Source organism: Mchenga conophoros, linkage group LG7 (genome assembly GCF_057382185.1).
Source record: "Mchenga conophoros isolate Kocher_MC1m ecotype Shallow Benthic linkage group LG7, M_conophoros_male_GT1.1, whole genome shotgun sequence".
Classification (NCBI taxonomy): domain Eukaryota; kingdom Metazoa; phylum Chordata; class Actinopteri; order Cichliformes; family Cichlidae; genus Mchenga; species Mchenga conophoros.
The window spans coordinates 25,979,298-26,000,671 of NC_140532.1; the positions used below are offsets into that span (position 1 = coordinate 25,979,298).

At 39.0% G+C, this 21,374-nt stretch overlaps 1 long non-coding RNA gene across 1 annotated transcript; it reads left to right on the forward strand.

Moving 5' to 3' along the window:
- The first annotated feature begins 701 nt into the window (after positions 1–701).
- Positions 702–9,062, forward strand: LOC146570224 (uncharacterized). The gene is made up of 4 exons (XR_014893447.1): positions 702–785; positions 1,660–1,774; positions 7,756–7,899; positions 8,005–9,062. It is a non-coding gene; the product is annotated as an uncharacterized LOC146570224 (long non-coding RNA).
- The last annotated feature ends 12,312 nt before the right edge of the window (positions 9,063–21,374 follow it).

Below are 21,374 nucleotides of genomic sequence, written 5' to 3' on the forward strand. Positions count from 1 at the left end.
AATGTTATATTTCAGAGAAAAACTCAACTAGTGCAAACAACGCACTTTTAACCAGTGTAGAAACACCAAGACAGAAACAAAGAGTGTATTAGACAACCAGCTGTAACAACCATAAGTTATGTTCCAACCATATAATGTTAGAGCACAATAGTGCTGTGACAAAGCATTTGCATCCTTTATAAATATGCATAGTTTTATGCATATTGGGTACATGTTTCAGATCACCAAACACATTTTACTATCAGACAAAGATGAGAACATTCAAAATGCAATGTTTAAATTGTGATTTCATGATTTTCAATCAAAGAAGGCTATCCAGACCTACCTGACCCTATGCAAAACAGTAACTCCCCCATAAACCTGAGTGTGCTGCACTTGGCAGCTGAACTGCAATCAAGTGTTTGTGGTAACTGGCAGTGAGTCTTTCACATAGCTGTGGAGGAGTTTTGGCCTCTTTTTTGTTGAATTGTTTTAATTCAACCACGTTGGATGGTTTTCTAGCATGAGGTCATGTTAAAAAGCATCTCAGTCTGATTTAATTCATTTGATCATTGGTTTTTTGAGCCATTCAGAGGTGGACCTACTATATGTGTGTGGATCATTGTCCTGCTGCATAACCCAAATGTGCTTGTGCTTCAGTTCATGAACTGGTGGATGAACATTCTCCTTCAGGATTTGCTGGTAGAGAGCAGAATTCATGCTTCATCAATTACATCAAGTCATCCAGGCCCTGAAGCAGCAGAGCAGCCCCAGACCATCACACTACCACACCACCATGTTTATCTGTTAGTATGATGTTCTTTTCATGAAAAGCTATGTTAGTTTTATATCAGATTTAACAGGACTCAAACTTTCCAAAAAGTCCAGCATGTCTCCATTGTTCAAGTTTTCTCCATTTGTGGATAACAGCTGTAACCATAGTTACCCACGCCTTAGCAATGGCTTCATCCCCCCTGTTCAGACTAATAGATGTCAGTGACTTTGTTTCTCAGCTGTTTCCTTGGATTAAAGCAGAATTTTAGACTATTTTACTTTGTTGGATAGGTTCTATTTAAGTGATTTTGTCTGTCAAAAATTCTGTCAATAATCAGGCCTGGCTGTGGCTAATGAAACTGAACTCCATCCATCCATCCATTCACTTCCGCTTATCCTTTTTCTGGAGCCTATCCCAGCTGTCATAGGGCGAGAGGCGGGGTACAGCCTGGACAGGTCGCCAGTCTGTCGCAGTGAAACTGAACTCATCTTTCCAAAAAAAAATGTGGTCAATCACAGTTGATTTGTGATTCAACAAGGATTCAATCCAATTTTGATTATAGAGAAGCAAATCACAACAGCAGTTGCCTCAGTGCCCTTTATACTGTAAGGTAAAGACCCTGCAATAATACAGAGAAAACAAAGAGATCCCAACAATCAGATAACCCTCTACGAGCAAGCACTTTGGCAACAGTGGGAAGGAAAAGCTCTCTTTTAACAGATAGGGCTACCTGTGAAGACAGGATAAAGAATTATAGTGAGTGAAGAAGACTGTAACTACAATATATGTAAATCACCAAAACTAGCTCAATTAAGGCTGAAGCCATTAGTGAGATCTTGTACACTGTGTTTGGTAACCTAGCGGAGAAAAAAAGTTCTGCTTTTGACATCACTGCATCTCTCCAGATTGCCAAGTAGGACCAGATGAGAATGCTATTTGACAGCAAAGGCTACAGTAAGGACACTTCGCCGATGTCTCCCTAGTGTGAATTGAAGCAACGGGTGACCTGGTGGGATTCTGGTGAGTATTAATGTAAAGCTTTGTCTAATCAGTAAAGTCTTAAACAAAATGCAATGGAAAAATTCATTACATGAATCAGCATAGCAATTATTCATCTGCTTTGGTGAGAGTAACTAATTAATAATTATATATGTTAATAACCATTAATAATAACCAATGATGAGATTCAGAGCCGTATATAAACACACAGTGCATCATGGGAAGCCTCCAGCCAGTTAGGCCAGTGTGTTTGTGTGTGTGTATCATGGCAGGGCCCCTGCTTATATAAGAGACTGTTTGCCTTTTAGCCTTTAATTTGGTTCGGTGTCTTGCTCATGGACACTTTGGCATGTGCATTTAGTAGACAACCCACACCTCAGAAATGCTCAGAAGGACAGAGAGATGGACAGAGAGATGGACAGACATGTCTAATCCTCTCTTGTTTTCTGTGCATCACCAACTTGCCACTTCTTTAGCATTATGGTTTGCTTTAATGTTAGCCTATGAGTTAGGGTCATTCAAATAAGGGTCATGGTTGGAACATGTTGATCAGAAGGATTGTTGAAGCAGGATATCATGGTTATGTAGTTCATATAAATATATATGCCCCACAGGAGATAGCATGAGTATTAAAAACTAAAACTGTGAACACCAAAAGATCATGATTTTTGTCCCAGGTTTGAGTCAGACAAAAAATATAAGTAGAAGTTGCTATTATAGAGTGGTTGGTAATAGAGGGGTAATAAATTGGAAACAAGAAAGTATCAAGAAGGTTCATGCTGTAGTCTATGTACAAAAGCTTGAAAAGCTCTGGGAGACAGTGGTCCCTCGTTTATCGCGGGAGCTGCGTTCCAAAAATAACCTGCAATAGGTGAAATCCGTGAAGTAGCCAACTTTACTTTTTACAATTATTATAGATGTTTTAAAGCTGTAAAACCCCTCACTACACACTTTATACACTTTTCTCAGACAGGCAGGAACATTTTCACACTTTTCTCTATTGTTTAAACACTCTCAAAGTTCAAAACTTTGTAGAAAAATAAGTCCAGTATTATAAAATGAAACCAAAGGCACCTGCAGGTGCTTTTGGCGGTGCAAAACGCTGAATCAACATTGTTGTTATTTGTTGGGGAGAAAACTTACCAACATACAGTACAGCACTTCAGAGTCACACTGCTAGTGATCGAAGATTTATGTCAATTTGACAAGCTGGACACATTCTGTGCTGTACAGAAGACGAGATTGATTCACAAAGGTCTACAGCTGATCAGGACGCAGAACACAAACTTTTATTCTTTATTCCCATTAGACCCTAATGGAAATAAAGAAGAAAGGTCTTTATAGTGTGCCACGTGTTTCATCTATTAACCTGCAGCCACACCCAGGAAACCAGATGAGTCAGGTTTAATGAATCTGAGCTCAGTGAGAGACAGACAGAGTGAGACTGAATCAGATAAAAGTGTGCATGTGATCAGGAATGTCAGCTATGTGAGCTGACCTGCAACTGCTCTTAATCCAAAGCTCTTCTTTATGCCTTCATATTTCATGTCTCTCTGCTTTTCATTTTCTTCCCAATTCCACGTAACAAGTATTCTCCTTTGTGGCTCATTTTTATTCTTTCCTTTTAAGTTTTACATTTCCATGTTTCTCTCATGAAACCTGTCTGATTACTAATACACACATCTTATCTGACCTGCAAACACTTCTGATTTTATTGCTTTTTTTCCGCTCAATTACACAACTCTTTTTTACTCCACTCTTTCCTTCTCGTGCTTCAGCCTCAGGGGTTTCAGTTTAATGTGTTCTTCTGTTTAATGGTTAGTGCTTTTCCTTTTTCTTCTTCACACTCGTCTTTACTATGGAGACCACTTTTTTCCCCCAAAGATAACATCTGGCATACTTTAGTGAAGTAAGACATGCTTTTAGCAACACCTCACACACATTTTTCTGCAGGTCCTGCTCTTGTATGTCTGATATGTGTGGTATGTCCCAGCTTCAAAGGTAAGTTAGTTTTGTGTGTTGAGGTGTGACAGGTGGTGATGCTGTAGAACAGGTTTTTATCTGTGTCACGTGTTTTTCTGGTTGGTTTCCAGTGTAACAATACAGGGTGGAGGTCATACGCGCACACATTCCAGCATACAATGGGATGTCACTCAGGCCTCTTGACTGCTAGTCACAATAGGATCTGCATACCAGTGTCTTGTCCTACGTCAGATGATTTTATGATTGCTTTTACTTTACCCTACTGTTTGTTCAAAAAAGGAAAAATATGGATGACTTTCAGCCCATACTTCAAAAATCACTGATGCAAATGAAAATGAGAATGAGCTTTAGTTTTTGTATTGTTTTTGTTTTTTGTTTATTTTGCAAATTTTTCTATTTTTAATAAGTAGATTTATGTTACGACTCTGAATGAAGCAGAAATTTTCATTGTAAAATGAAACTGCAACTTCACAAGATGTGATTTACTTTTACTATGTAAGCAGTAGCCTAGTGAAAGTTCTTCATCTTTGTATTATAATTCAGTAAAAAGGACTAGATGTTACAGTCCCTGATAATGCTTTGCTTTAGATGGAGAGACTCTTGAGGGATGGCTGTTATGAGGAAAAGCAGCCCAGAAACTTTACCAGCAGCACACATCGTTGTGTGCATCAACTTTCGGTCTTTTCCCCAGGCTAATTTTCCTTGGTTAGGTTTAGGGATTAGAGATCTGATCTAGATTAGATATTAAGATTTGGGACACATCGTCAGTAGTGGACCTTGGATTCATCGGGTGTTTCGGCCATTATCACTAGACACCCTCATCCAAGGAGGCCCTGCCAGGGTTGATCAGGCCCTGGAGTGTGTCACTGGTTTATGTTAAATTGTTATTTCTTCTTCTTTCTTCTGTTTAGTTTTCTACAGTTTATTCTATCTATTCACTACAACTGAGCAATAATACTTACCTCTTTAGCATTTATGGAGTCTCACTTCTTCAAAGGGATAGAAAAGGTGATAGAGAGAAGTAAGACAAAAGGGACAAGATAGGAGAGAGCAGAGAGGAGACCCGGAAGGGCCATTAACATTAACACAGCAGTGTTAAAATAGTAGTAACAGTAATTTCCCTGCATGTGCAAACTTATCTTTTTGGAATCAGAATCAGAAAACTTTATTAATGCCTGAGGAAATAATGCAAAAAGCTGGCAATTTATTGTCCAAGCTGACTTGGTTGAAGTCACCCAAAATAGAATGAAGGCACTCGGGTGCGCAGTCTGTTACTGGGCCATGGCAGAGTGAACAGTGTCACATGCAGCTGTGGGGCTAGCAGAGGGAGCAGCATAAACAGCCACCATGGGTAAATTCCCTGGGCAAATAACACGGCCTGAGTTCGAGAGCGCACAGTTCAATGTCAGGGCAACAACTCCGCTCTTTCATTGTTATGTGAACAGGGTTACACCACCAGTTGTTAACAAGAATAGCAAGCCCGCCTCCTTTCTGTTTTCCACACGTGAGGTGTGAATTCAACAAAAGTTCCATTATATTTGAACATAGTAGTGAAAAACCTTTTATACTGCTACAACCTCAGCTAATCTTAGCACAACATACCAAAATGTCATAGACTGGTCCATCTGTGGCACAGTCACTTTTATATTGTCATTTCAGTAACAACATGGAATCCCTGAAGATGACAAAGAAGGACTTTAGGGGAAAATGTGTAAGTGGCTGGTGATTAGTTCCTCACAGGAGCTAGCAGAACTCAGTTGGAAAGAGGGTGCTGCAGCAAAATCCTCCTTGTGAGAATCCTCGATCTGGTCTCTACACTCACCACACCTGTTACCACCACTTGATTAAATGCATTACTGCAAGAGAAAAATTTATTAAGATACATCTTCTAAATTGCAAACTTTATTTTGTTAGGTTGTGTTGACTGAATAATTTTGAGAAACTCCATCAACTTAATTTTTTATTTACAGTTTTTTCTGAATGCTTAAACCCCAACTGTGATTCCTGTAGCACAATCTCTAAAACTATTCAGACTTATAGCAAAACCACTCACTGAGTTTGCAAAACTAAAAGCACAAAAACTGCTTTGCACTCAGTTTGCAATTTTGTAACACACACTTTGCACAACTGTAGGCACAATTCACTGCACAACACTCAATTACCAAATTTCCAACACACTCCTAGCAAAAGTATACACATGTATGGCTATCATTAACACTAATTTGCCAACTGTCTGGCACACTTTCACATGTGAAAACTTTTTTAGATAATTCGTTCACTTTGCAATCAGCCTAAGCACTATAATCCAGGTAAGCTGTGTGTGCGGAGTACAATGGAGGGAGCAGAAAGAGTGAGAAGTAGAGGAGGCCGAGGAAGAGGACGTGGAGGTGAAGAAGTAGGATGAAGAGGACGACAAGGACAAGGAGGAGCAAGAGGAAGACGAGGAGGAGGGAGAGGAAGATGAGGAGGGGGGAGAGGAAGGGTAGGAAGAGTAAGAAATAGAATTGCTGATGACATCAGAGCTACAATAGTGGACCATGTCATCAACCGTGGAATGACCCTGAGGGTAGCTGGCCAACGGGTCCAGCCTAACTCGAGCCGCTACACTGTAGCAAGTACCATAAGGACATCTTGAAATGAGAATCGGTTAGTACAGTCACTTCGCACAAAGATTTGTAGCACTGCCATATGCCAATGAGAAACACACCAATACCATTGATGTAAAAATACTGAAATTGTTACTTTACAGAATTGCTAGATGACCAGATGCTGGGGGCAGAGGAAGCATGTTCACTGCAGACCAAGTAACCCATATAGTCATTATGGCGATTGCAAATAATCCTATACTTGGAAATAAACACTTGTGTTTGTTTTGATGTGTTTAAATAAACACCAGTACTTGAAGTTTGGATCCCTCTATGCTTATGGATCTATGACAGAAGTATGAGCTCAAACTGACATAGCCTACCTTGTGCACAGAGAAAGCAAAAGCCAGATGTGTTTTGTATTCATACCATCAGTGTGCAGTTGGCGCATTGTGTGCTTAGTAGATGATGGCTTGTGTGTACTGTTTGATACGGAAACACCATTTTTACGAAGGTGTGAAGAGTTAATCTAGCTGTGTTTGCTTTTGCAAGAGAACTACAATGTTTTGATGATTGGGTGACAGGTTTTCTTATTTGTGTGAAGAGTTTTGCAAAATTAGCCAATAGTTACAAAAAATGTGCTTAAGCAATCAGAAAAAACTGTAATTTGAAATTAAATCCCAATTTTAATGGGTTTAAAGTGAAATTCAAGGTGCAGTTAATTAAATCAGGTAGATAATGTGTTGCATGTTTAAGGTAAGTAACATTTGTTTTACAAATAGCAGTTCTACTAAAGCAATGTTATGAGCAGTAGTGGATTTGTTTATGATGTTACGCTCATGTTACAAATGTACCATACCACATGTAAGTAATGCTAATATTTAACACTGTATATAGTCATTCTGAACTTTAGCATAGAAGTGGATAATACTTATGAGAGCAAAGCACGATTAAAACGTTGCTTTTTAATTATATCTAATTTCAGTCACAGACTCTTTTTTGTTGTTTGTGTGTTTAAAAGTTAGACGCCTTCAAACTGTGAATACTTCTGTGAGAAGGATACCTGCTACATGATATTACATTGTAAATGATTTTGGTTACTGTTGCGAAACAGCTACGTATTGTTCTTGATCTTAAGAGCTGTATGTATCATTATTACTTTTTTAACACATCAAGTTTCGTGAAATATTGTTGATATGATTTTGGCAGTAGCATCCTGGCATACACTATGTGAATGCCAGGACATTAAGACTTTACGTAAGCAATTTGCGCATAGATAAACATTATTTAATATTTTTAAAAATATATTAAATTATAACTGTGGTGGATTATCTGTCTGCAGTTTTAAGCAAGTTTAAATTGTGAAGCCTGACATTTGTTTGTAATAAGGGTTAACGTTTCTTACAGCAATTTTTCTGTATGTGTTGTCTACAGATAAAAGAAGAGTTCAAGAGAATAACCACTGTAAGCTTTGAATCTACCTTCATGGCTAAACTTGACCATTGGACCCAAATACTGATGGATGCAGTTTCATCAAGGGGAGGAGCTAAAGGAGTGAGAGTCAGGCAGGTTCCTGAGGTATGATAACTGTTTAGACTTTGGTTAACTTCAAAGTGCAGTTAGTTGGCAGTCACCCATATAGTTTATACTCATTTCAATACTTTGTCTATTTTTTCTTGACAGCTATGATGGCATTTGAAACAACTTTTCCTAGATTATGAAGTGTCTGTGTTTTTCTCATCCACTTAATTTAAACTCCACGCACCCAGTCAAAGAAGAAGTCCAGACCACAAAAAGTCATCACAGATTCATTTTGTTAGACAGTGATTGCTTAAGGTTTGCATAATTTATCCATTCTGTAGCAATATTTGTCACAGTCTTTACTTATATGCTAATCCAACTGTGTTTTGACATTTCTAAAGAATAATAAAGTAATCAAAAACAGAATAAGTGGAGACCCTAACTTTGATGAAAATACAGTTTTGCTCTATTTAAACTAATGTCAGTGTATAAGGCCTTGAAATTACATTATTATCAACAGTGTGACAAGATTTTTGTGTCAAAATAACGCCGTTTTTCCTCTTTCCTCATGCACATATACAAACCAGATATGCAGTTTGAAATCAAACCTGTACAAGTGATACATTTCCTGGCCTCTGGAGGGCACCAACACCTCAACTAAACAACAGAGGTGGACTTTGAAGTGGTCATGTATTTGTTTGCTTGTTTTGCTTGTTTTGTTGGTTATGAGTCCAGATTGTACACCATGGTTTTTCTCCATGTACAGCACTTCTGTCTCTCTCCAGCATATCTGCCTGCCTGTGTTCCTGTATTTTAAAAAAACTCATCCTGCTTTGAGATGTATTTAAGATTTGTATGTCTCTCCGGCCCAGGAACTAACGTTCCAAGGAAGTCTGTTCTGTGTCTGTGCACTACCTTCAATAGAGGTCCTGTTTGAGCACATTGGCATGGACCTCATTGAGCTGTTTCACTGGAGTGCACAAGGTTATCACATTGTATTAGTTTTGGTGGATTATGCAACTCAATATCCAGAAGCAGAATGCAGCTAAAAAAGTTACGACTCTGAGTTAAGCAAAATAAAGTTGAAGGGACTGTAAATAAGCATTGATTGCAGGTGTGCAGTTGGGTCATTCTACTACAAGATCATAGTAGCATACAGAGCACTGACTGAAATGAAATATTTTGAGATGAACAAGGTTTTTCATGTTTTTCTACATTTATGCATAAATATTAGGTAAGATATAATCAGATATTAACACATCCTATAAGTAAATAAAGATGTATTCTGTCAAATCCTAAGTATCATAATCAGTCCTGAGTCCTTTTTTCCTTCAGCCTACACTGATAGTGAATTCATGCAATCAATTCCCTAGATATGCCTTCAGTGCAATCCAGTCTGTTCTTAGCATTGATTCTTACTTTTGGAACTGGATAGCTGAAACAAATCACTCTGTAACAGATGGTGAAGGTCAAGGGCCGAGGGTTCTCATGTGAAAAAAGCTCAGTGATACTTTTATAGTTAGCTTATCGTCTTTTTGGTGATCTGACAGAGTGTGAGCAGCAGTCCTGACAGATGCTGGGGGTCGTGGTCTCATGGCTTTCAGGACATTGTCTTGATAAATTTAATCTGCACTCAGTAATAGGCTTCTCTAGACTGCATTTTGTCTTTGAGTGTTGAACCACACAGTACATTGAATTAATAACTGTGACTGTCTGCATGTGGATTGCAGTGCAAAGAGCACTTTTAGTGGTAAATAAGTTTAAAACAAAAAGAATGCAAACATCATTTCTGATTTTTTATTACATTATTCAGTTTAAATCATTTTATTGACATGGCACTAATTCACAACAAAAGCTGTCTTTATGCAATATAATTAAGAATCTGGAGGATGTCTGTGTCCTGAATAAAACTGTGAGCTGGTTTTAACAGGAGGGGCCTGAAAGCTAAAGGCTCTTCCTCCCAAACTCTAATAACCACAAATGCACCAGCAGTCTGAGAGAAAAGTGCAATATTGGCATAAAACGATACCATGGAGTCTTTGTCTGAATCTGTATTATTGTAGGGTCTTTACATTATGATATAAAAGCAACTGTTGTTGTGATTTGGCACTATGTAAATAAAATCAAATTGAATTTTTAATGAGATGGGATCTGGTCATTCAGGACTCTGCCAGTCAGTGAAAGGATTTCAAATTCAAATCTAGATGTAAAAGTGAAGTTTGTATTCCCTGTTACTATTCTCACCTTTCAGACACACCTAAATAAGGACTTTCAGGGAGTTTTTAGAAAAACTTGATAATAAATGTTGGCATACATAAATCAGTGTTTGTAATTAGTGTTGTTTAAAAAAATCCAATTGGGCATGCACAGAAAGTCTGAAGGGAGAAAGAAGTTAATAATAATAATAATAATAATAATAATAATAATAATAATAATAATAATAATAATAATAATAATAATAATAATAATACATTTTATTTGAAAGCGCCTTTCAAAACACTCAAGGTCGCTGTACACAGTAGAATAAAAGCAACATAAAAGCAAGAAGTTTACAGAATCATAAAAGCATAAGACATAAACAAATAAAATAGGAGAGTGGAAAGGTTATGTGGGATAAGCTATTTTGTACAAGTGGGTTTTGAGTTTGGACTTAAATAGAGAGAAGGAAGAGATGTTTCTTAAATCAGGAGGTAGGGAATTCCAGAGTCATGGAGCAGAGCAGCTGAAAGCCCTGCTCCCCATGGTTGCAAGACGGGGGGAAGGGACGGAGAGTGAAAGGGAAGAAGAAGATCTGAGACAACGAGATGGGGCGGTGATCTTAACCAGGTCAGAGAGATATCGAGGAGAGAGATGATGAATAGCCTTAAATGTGTACAAGAGTATTTTGAAATTGATGCGATATTTGACCGGGAGTCAATGAAGCTGCTGCAGGACAGGAGTGATGTGGTGGGCAGAAGGGGTCCTGGTGATGACACGGGCAGCAGAGTTCTGGCAGTTAATGACATAATGTGTCATTCTAGACTAGAATAAAATATATAGATAAACTCAAGCAGCACACAGACAGTTTCTACAAATGTTAGTGAAAAATGGGTTGCTCTCAGAGGCTCAGTGAATTCCAGCATTGTACTGTGATAGCTTGTACCAATATGTCTTGTGTCTTCATCACAGCCTCACTAACTTCCTCTTTGCTTTATATTATTACCACTAGATGGTGCTGTCAGCTGACTGTAAATATATGCTGCTCTTGTTTGTTCAGAGGAGGTTGGTTGCTGCATCCATTGTTTGCATCTCAGCTATTCTTCTTTTGATTCTGTTTTGTGCTTCTGTCTGCATTTCTCTCCTCATGTTGAACTTCACTGCATCTCACTTTCCCTTTAAAGCCAACTTTTTAAACAATCAATCACCATTTGTCACCTTCATATGGTGTCATCACAGTGACAATAAAGGCATTATGTGTGTGTGTGTGTGTGTGTGTGTGTGTGTGTGTGTGTGTGTGCACATAAAATCACTGAAAATTCCCATAATCCATTACAGAGGATTCCGGACTCTGTTGTTCAGCTGGATGTCGGCTGTCAGCTGCGGCAGAGAAATGAAAGATGTGCACAGCTTCAGAGAAGAAGAAAAAAAGCTGACCGACAGTCAGCAAACGGTCGGCACAGTGTATTGTGGGACATCCGACTGTTTCTCCAAAGGTGCTAAATTATATTCAAACAGCTCAATAACTGAGAACACCTTGTATTGCCACAATGTGAGCCTCTTGAAATAAAATCAATTACGTTCATGATTTATCAAATGAAATGTCAGTATCTTGAAGAAAAATGACAGAATTCGCCAAACACTGCCTAGACTCTAAGAGAACAGTGGTGTTTTTTTTATGAAACCTGCTCCTGTTACAGTGGTTGTAATTTATCTTCAATAAACAAGAAGCAGTGGTGATCTGGATATGTCCCTGTAATAACTTTAATAAGACAAAGGCCCTGTGGCATATCCATTTAGCGCACACACAGCACACACCAGATGTGATTTCTGTATAGAAGGAGGCCTTTACTGTTATAATTTCTGAAATCTCTTTCTCGTTTTTTGGCTCTGGGTCCTCATGGATTCTGTCCTTGATGTCTCTTTCACATGACTCCTACTGTTTTACTTCACTAGCTCTCCTTTCCTTCATAATCCAGCTTCTTTGTTCAGTTTAGTATTGTTTATTAAGCGTCTGAGCATATTGTATTTGGTTGCCAGAGTGTTTCCAAAGTAACCTACAACATAATTTGTCAGGACATTTGTCAAGGTTCTTTTTATTGGAAAAATGATTGCAACATTTAAGTCTAACATAGACATGATATATAACTCATTCTCTAAGCTCACCCATATGGAAAAGATATATATAAATCTTATAAAGTTTTTATCTGTCTTGTGTGAAACTTGTATGAAAAGCATACAAAAGTGAAAACACATATAAGATCCCTTGAAAAATTATATAATGAAACTTGTATGTTTTGTATACTTACTAAAAAAATATATGAAAGTAATGAGAAAGTGGCCACTTTCATAAGTAAATCATATATGTTTTTACTATTTCTTTTCCATATGGGCACATTCTATGCACAAAGAGGTTTATACACAGCTTCTGATATATTTGTACAGCATTAACACTGATGAAGAACATTCGAACAGGCTGTAGACTTTGTCGAAGAACAGAATGTTTCTTAGAATCTTCAGCAGTCTTCAGATTGCAGTAACAGGCTGAGGCTTGGATGGAACTCTGACTGAGGTGTCTGTGAGCTGGAGATGGGAAAGAGGTGGGCTGCACAAACAAGAGTCTGAAAGGGAAAATGACAGATAGCACAGATTAAAACCTTGTAGAGTGGAGGCTGATTGGCTCCAGGGGCGGATGATTGGACTACTGACGTCTTTTTCTCATTATGGGATATAGTGTGTAGAATTTTGAGGTAAAAAAAAGAAAAAAAAGAAAAAGAAAAAAAGGGAATTTAATTAATTTTGGAATTTTGTAACATGGCAAACTGTGGGACAAGTGAAGCACTGTGAACACTTTCCAGATGCACTGTAAGTTTATCTAAAAAATTGCCACAGCTATGAGTTGTTTTCTTGTTTTTGTTCTCTGCTAGAGAAAGAAATCAGCTTGTTTTTTGTTTTGGAATTAAAAATGTATTAAGTTTTAAAGTGTCAAACTCAGTTTCATTAAGGCCGTACTGGGAAAATTGAATGTCAGTCATTATTGATCACTCAAAGTGCCCTTACACTTACAGGCCTATTACCCATTCACAGTGCACTTTATCAAGTTTATTTGTCATATACAACGGTACATCATTACTGGGATCAGAGAGGCTTCTCTGGGCCTTCCTCCTACAGCTGTCGGGGGCATGGTCTGTGACCCAGCTCTTTGAGCTATTTAGAATTGTTGATGTCTTTTGGTAAAGTATTGTTTAGTTCGTGTGTTGTTCTTAGTTGAGGTTGAGTTGAGAATTTTGTATGTTTGATTACTTATGAGTAGGGATGGGTATCGTTTAGGTTTTATCCGATACCGGTGCCAAACCGGTACTTTTGAAACGGTGCCGGTGCTTAAACGGTGCTCAAACCGGTGCTTGAAGAATGGAGAAAACAAAATTGGTCCTAAAACCTCTCATGTTCAGCTGTTTTTTTTGTAAAAAGATAGCAATGTTAGCCTTTCTGCAGCTATGGGGCATATATGGTATCACTCTTGGCTGGAAGCAGTGCTTAAACAATGGAAAAAACACAAACTTTGTCCAAAAACCTCTCATGTTTAACTGTTTTCCACTTTTTCTTTGGTCATTTTAGCCTTTTTGGCCAGGGTGAAGGGAGTATCTGCCATCAAACAAGAAGACAGCCGCATGTAGCTATGATGATGTTTGCTAGTTCACCTTACATGCATTAATGTAATAACGTGGTTAGCCTACTCAACGTAAATTACACACGAACAACATTAAAGCACCGAAATAAAGCACCGAAATGTGCGCTGCTTTTCGGTCTGGTTACTACCATTTATGACAGAACCGGTGCCATGATGGCACCGGATACCGGTACCCATCCCTACTTATGAGTATTATTTTCGTTTTTAGTATTATTATTTAGTGTGTCTTAGTTGAGTCTGGTCTATGTTTCTTCTAGTTCTCCGTGTTCTCCGAGTCTTTTCCTGTCTTCTGTGTAGTCTGTCTTGTCCCCTGTGTTAATCGTGTAAGTTATGCCCGTGTCTTCATCTATCGATGTTTCCTGTGTTATTTTGAAAGGTCTAGTGTTTCCATGTTCGCTGTGTTTAGTTTCACTTCCCTTGTAGCATCATGTTCATTTATGTCAGCTGTGTTTCTCCTGGTGTTTCCACTTCCCTCTTTACCCTTCTGTGTATTTAAGTCCTCTGTCTTCCTCTGTTCAGTGTCTGTGCGTCTGTTTTCCTCCCTCCCCGTCAGGTTTCAAGTGTTTCATGATTCTGTTCTGTTCATGTTCATGCTTGTGGTACAATCTGCTGCTTTCAGTTCATGTGCAGGAGGAGGAAAATAGTAAAGCAGTACTGTGATGCAACTTTTGAGGAGTGTGTATATGGACATTACATTTATTTTTATTCTACAAAAGGACCAGAGCAAGGGAACGTGTGTCCAGGACAGAAACAACTGTAATATATTGCTAACATAACTGCTGCTCTTTGCAAGTAGATGTACAGACAGGAAGCTAATGCAGAGCTATCCAAGAACACAGGGTAATGATAAAGCTGCCCATATGTGACCCCAGTCCAGCAGCTAGACCCTGTGTGGTGCCCAAATTCTTTTGAACCCCTGAAAAAGGGGGACTATGTATAAAAAAAAAAATTCCTAAACAGCTTATGTAATAATTTTGTTTCCCACTGAATTCAAGCTTCAGTCACAGAACCCAAAGACACCCAGCCTAGGGCAAATACCACATTGTGTCTTCTGTAAAAACATGTACAGGTAATTCATTTCAATTCAATTTTATTTATACAGTGCCAAATCACAGCAACAGTCGCCTCAAGGCGCTTTATAATGTAAAGTAGACCCTACAATAATACTTACATACATAGAAACAGAGGCTACAAACCTCACTGCTCATCATTGCTATGCCTTGGACCATGTTGAAGATCAGGCTCTGGCTAATGGGCTGGGTTTTTACATCACTCTGGACACTGGCTTTGTGTTACCGTGTTTTTGGTGCAGATTCTTGTGCCAACAGTTTAATGCAGGTGTTTCTGTTCCAGGCACAGTTTATGCTTACTATGCTTACTTACTATGCTTGCTCTTGTCCTTTCTCGCAATAAAAATGACAGTGAAAATTTCATTTATATTGCACCTTCCAATACATGAAAACTCAATATGCTTAACACAGGAAATGAAGAAACATTGCAAAGAACTGTACAGGTTTAAAGTAGTAAAAGGGTAAAACAGCACAAATGTAAAACTATTTTTAAAGGCAATTCTATAATGAGTCAGTTTCAGATTTTTAAGTGATAGAAAACAGTTCTGGTAACATTGTTGATGTGATTATCGAAACTGAGGTTACTATACTTAAATCACAAAATTACAAGAAAAATGTAGCTGTAATTAAAGCAATTAAAGTCAGCAACAGCATTTTTTTTTCTTGAGTGAAGGAAAATACAGTGAAACAATCTTTTCAAGGGACAATGTATGTCCTAGCAGGACTGTTGCCTACATTGTTAGGACATAAAACCATATCCACATAGTATTACATAGTCAAAGACAGAGAAAAAGAGAATGCAGATGAAGCAGACAGAGTGACAAGTATAGATGTTTCCAGGTAACGGTCTGCAATATGCTGTAATATTGTGAACTAGTGCATTAGCAGTAGTTTTTGATGTGAAATGTGTGGTGAGACTTAGAGTCTTACAGGGTAACTGTGGAATGCTACTTTGGTGCCATGAAGCCAGAATAAGCCACCAGAAAGAGGCTCTAATGCCACTTAATGGGCAATCGTGGTTTGTGTGTGTGAGTGTGTGTATGTGTGTGTGGGGAATAGGTTGTTGAGGTCTGCTGACTCGTGGGCTTTTGTGGTGAAGGAGCATTAGTAAAAAGGAGAGGAAGCATTTGTGAATCATAAGAACTTCGCAATGGGATTTAAAACAGCACTGGATGTGTGGTCTGCTTCCATTAACGTGGCTGAATGGGTAGAGATCAAGTCATAAAGTTGGTTTGGGAGTGCATGTGTGTATGTGCTATGAAACAGGGTTATGAAAGTGTGTGTGTGTGTGTGGGTGTGTGTGGAGGTATAGGAGGACTGCTGACATCAATATAACAACATAAAATCATAAACAGCAGGGATAAAATGCCTCTTATCGATGACTTAAAAGATAAAGTGACCACAGGTAATTGGGTTGTCCAGGATTGGTTTACACCTTCATCTGCACTTTGAGCAGTTTAGTAAAAAAACAAACAAAACAAGATCAATTTAAACGAGGCAGATTGTTTGCCATCTTATCTGAAAATCAGCAAGAAACCAAATACATTAATGGATACAAATGAGGAAATATTGTCCCGTAATGTGCTGAGATAAGAGGAAAAGCCATTAGAAAAGATTAAGTTGTATTTATTTCAAAACCAACTGGCATTGGGTGTGCTAAAATGCTTGTTTCTCAACTTAAAATGAACAATCATAGTCTGCAGTGAGTGAAGTCACTGAGGCAAAACATCAGACAACACATGGAAATGGGGTAAAATATAAATCTTCTGGCATCCATACAGTTTGTGCTATTTATTCAGGTCCATACGATGGACAGCAGTCTAAGCAGAGATTCTCAGTACTTCATCTTTACTGCCACCTCCTCCAGCACTTCCAGGGAAACACTGGGGCATTCTGAAGCAAGCCAAGACGTTTTCTCTCTCATGTGGCTCTGTCTCAAGGCCTCATCCAAGCCCTTGAAACTCTTCACCTGGTAGAAAGGTGAATTCCTCACATTATTTCAACTTCTCCCCGATGCAAACTTTACATTTTTTGGCTGGGAACTATGGCCTCAGAAAAATTTGTATTCCTGCTGCTTCACACTTGGCTGCAAACTTCTCTAGTGAATCTTACAGTGCATCTGAGATGTATTCACAGCACTTCACTTGTTCTTTTTTGTCATGTTGCAGCCTTATTAAAAAAAAAAAAAAGATAGGTTAAATTCGTTTTTTCCTCAAAATTCTACACACAATACCCAATAACAACTAAGTTAAGTGTTTGCTTGAAATTCTTGCAAATATTTTCCAGAGGTGCACTGTTCCATCACGCTGCCTATGCTCCACCACTATTGGGCCAACACCTCCATCAGTGAAGGTACAGGTGTTTGTCTGGGTTGCTGGTGGTGCCCATCCTGTCAGGTGTGTCAGCAGGTGAACGAGCTGGCCATCCCGGGAGTGCCACAAGTTACTGCTGATGGAGAGTCAGTTTGAGCGCATGGACCTCAGGCCATTTTACAAGAGTGCACGTGGACATTGCTTGATATTAGTTATGTACAGGGAGTGCAGAATTATTAGGCAAGTTGTATTTTTGAGGAATAATGTTATTATTGAACAACAACCATGTTCTCAATGAACCCAAAAAACTCATTAATATCAAAGCTGAATGTTTTTGGAAGTAGTTTTTAGTTTGTTTTTAGTTTTAGCTATTTTAGGGGGATATCTGTGTGTGCAGGTGACTATTACTGTGCATAATTATTAGGCAACTTAACAAAAAACAAATATATACCCATTTCAATCATTTATTTTTTACCAGTGAAACCAATATAACATCTCCACATTCACAAATATACATTTCTGACATTCAAAAACAAAACAAAAACAAATCAGCGACCAATATAGCCACCTTTCTTTGCAAGGACACTCAAAAGCCTGCCATCCATGGATTCTGTCAGTGTTTTGATCTGTTCACCATCAACATTGCGTGCAGCAGCAACCACAGCCTCCCAGACACTGTTCAGAGAGGTGTACTGTTTTCCCTCCTTGTAAATCTCACATTTGATGATGGACCACAGGTTCTCAATGGGGTTCAGATCAGGTGAACAAGGAGGCCATGTCATTAGTTTTTCTTCTTTTATACCCTTTCTTGCCAGCCACGCTGTGGAGTACTTGGACGCGTGTGATGGAGCATTGTCCTGCATGAAAATCATGTTTTTCTTGAAGGATGCAGACTTCTTCCTGTACCACTGCTTGAAGAAGGTGTCTTCCAGAAACTGGCAGTAGGACTGGGAGTTGAGCTTGACTCCATCCTCAACCCGAAAAGGCCCCACAAGCTCATCTTTGATGATACCAGCCCAAACCAGTACTCCACCTCCACCTTGCTGGCGTCTGAGTCGGACTGGAGCTCTCTGCCCTTTACCAATCCAGCCACGGGCCCATCCATCTGGCCCATCAAGACTCACTCTCATTTCATCAGTCCATAAAACCTTAGAAAAACCAGTCTTGAGATATTTCTTGGCCCAGTCTTGACGTTTCAGCTTGTGTGTCTTGTTCAGTGGTGGTCGTCTTTCAGCCTTTCTTACCTTGGCCATGTCTCTGAGTATTGCACACCTTGTGCTTTTGGGCACTCCAGTGATGTTGCAGCTCTGAAATATGGCCAAACTGGTGGCAAGTGGCATCTTGGCAGCTGCATGCTTGACTTTTCTCAGTTCATGGGCAGTTATTTTGCGCCTTGGTTTTTCCACACGCTTCTTGCGACCCTGTTGACTATTTTGAATGAAACGCTTGATTGTTCGATGATCACGCTTCAGAAGCTTTGCAATTTTGAAACTGCTGCATCCCTCTGCAAGATATCTCACTATTTTTGACTTTTCTGAGCCTGTCAAGTCCTTCTTTTGACCCATTTTGCCAAAGGAAAGGACGTTGCCTAATAATTATGCACATCTGATATAGGGTGTTGATGTCATTAGACCACACCCCTTCTCATTACAGAGATGCACATCACCTAATATGCTTAATTGGTAGTAGGCTTTCGAGCCTATACAGCTTGGAGTAAGACAACATGCATGAAGAGGATGATGTGGACAAAATACTCATTTGCCTAATAATTCTGCACTCGTTCGAGGGGAGGCTGGCCGACTAGAGCTAGGACAACTAGAACTAGTGCTCATTATTTCAGCCATGTTGGAGCAGCCAAAGGGGTGGGCTGAGAAGAGTAACATGGCAAAGCTACATAAAATGTGTACTGTTCCACAACGCAGCCTATGCTTCAGTTTCTTTTGTATCACACATGCTACAAACTTGGGACCCCCCTTTGTGTGCAGTTTCTGTCATTCTCTCTCCTCAAGCTCCATCAGGTTGAATGGGGTGATAAATTTTGTAACACTTGTGGCAACTCAGTTGTAAAGAGAGTGCAGCAGCTGAAACCTCCTTCTGGTTGATCTGTGCTCTAGCAGTTTGCTGTGGTCACCAGTATTTTACATGAAAGATCTTGATTTTCTGTAATAAATAAATTACCCCAGGTCATGAACAGCATTTCTTACACAGCATGTCTCTTTAAACACGACTGGTTTAGTTAACGCCAAAAACTTAATTTTGGCCTCATCTACTCCACAGCATTTCCCCCTAAGGCTTCTCTGAATCATTTAGATGTTCACAGGCAAATTTAGATTAGTCCTGTACTTGAGCCTTCTTGAGCAGTAGGACCTTACACACACTAACTTTTAGAATCACCAGTTAACACTAACAAAGTGTCTTTGGACTGTGGGAGAAAGCCACAGTACCTGAAGAGAACCCATCCAAACATGTAAACTCCACACAGTAAGGCCCTGGTGAGGTGGTGGAGCTGAACTCAGGATCTTCTTGCTGTGAGGAAACTGTGGTAACTACTGCCACTGTGCTGGCCCTCAACTGAATACTTGAAAAATGAGAGAGGAGATGAGAGAACAAGCATTTAGCTAAAACATCTAAAGCAATCTGAAATTGCTTTTTCAAAAACATAGGGAAAAAAGCTAGACCTGGAGCTAAAGTGCATGAAAATGAAGCACTGAATTTTTTTTTGAAACCACCAGTTAAATGCAGGCTGTTTCTGATTGGTGGCAGTTTTTTTAACACCCCCTCTGCCCCAAACATACCCACAAACACACACATATATAAACAGGTACATGTCCCCGAACTATAATGTGTGCATACACATTCAGTGATGTGGTGAATTGCCTTCAGTTTGACGTGTGTGAGATTTCACAGTATAAGATTTGACTGTAGCAAATGGTTACAGGCTTGTTACGTGAATATGTGCCTTGATCATTAAATCATATTGCCCTATCTATATGTGCTGCTGTTCTGTGTGGCCTTTGACCACAGCACAACAAACCACCATGGGGTTTTTTGTGTTGTCAGAAATTGTTGTGGGACTGAAACATATGTTTTGAAGTTATAACTGGAAACAGCCCGAGGGAATAGTGCACAAAGAGGAAGAGGATGCAGGAAGACATGAGTATAGGAGGCTGAGGTTGGGATATACAGTCAAATATGAAATAAATGAAGATGATCCTGGTGGGCATTAAGAACATTAGATGATGTAGTCTGTGAGAAGAGGAAGAGATAGGCAGTAAGAGCTCTGGATGACGGAGATGCTGATGTTAATTGGTAGATAGAGGGGGAAGGGGAAAAGCTAAAAAAGGAAAGAAGCGGATATAAAAAGGAAAGATGTCAAGTCACATAAACGCTTTTATGGAGCACAAAGATTGCTGGTGAAACTCCTTTGCAGAGATAACATGATTATTAGATAATATTACAGATATTACAACAATAATATCACAAGATACATTTAATGGAAGAATGTGTATAAACTAATATCTGAATCAAAGACACAACATCGTGAAAGCTCTCCATTATTACAAAAACAAAAGAAAAAGGACGGACTTATTGACAACCATGGGTTGAACTGTGCATTTCCACTTGAAATCAGTGTGTATTTCAGTCTTGATACCAGTGTGGAATCTCATTGTTGTAGTTAAAACATTAACAGCTGACACCTGATTACCTAACACTTTCTTCTCATTTTTGACCTGCTAATACTTTTTCTGGTGTTTGTTCTGTCCTTCAAAGCCATTTCCAAGTGCTCTCCCATGCTCTCGCTCTCAAATTCACACACTTTTGAAAAGCACTCATGCCAGCAGCCAGACATGAGCATCACTATTTTAGGTATTTTATGGTTAAGTTAGCATTTTTTATAGTGTACTACATCGGGTAGATAGGCTTGGGTTACCAGGTTTCATTAGGATGCACAGTTACGTATCATCTGTGTAACATCTGTATGAAGAAAAAAGGAAGTGGTCCATGAGTACATGTGTCTGTGTTTTGATTTTTAAAGATTTGTTTGTGGTCTGGTCCTTAAAAACCTTCTTAATGGCTAAAGGCTAATGGGTTATACTGCCAGGGGCACAGCACAGACTGTAATGGTGTAATAGTGTGTGTGTGTGTGTGTGTGTGTGTGTGTGTGTGTGTGTGTGTGTGTGTGTGTGTGTGTGTGTGTGTGTGCTTGTATGTTTTGTTTTTCATAGAACAAATAGGGACATTACTTTCCTAAATGGACTCATC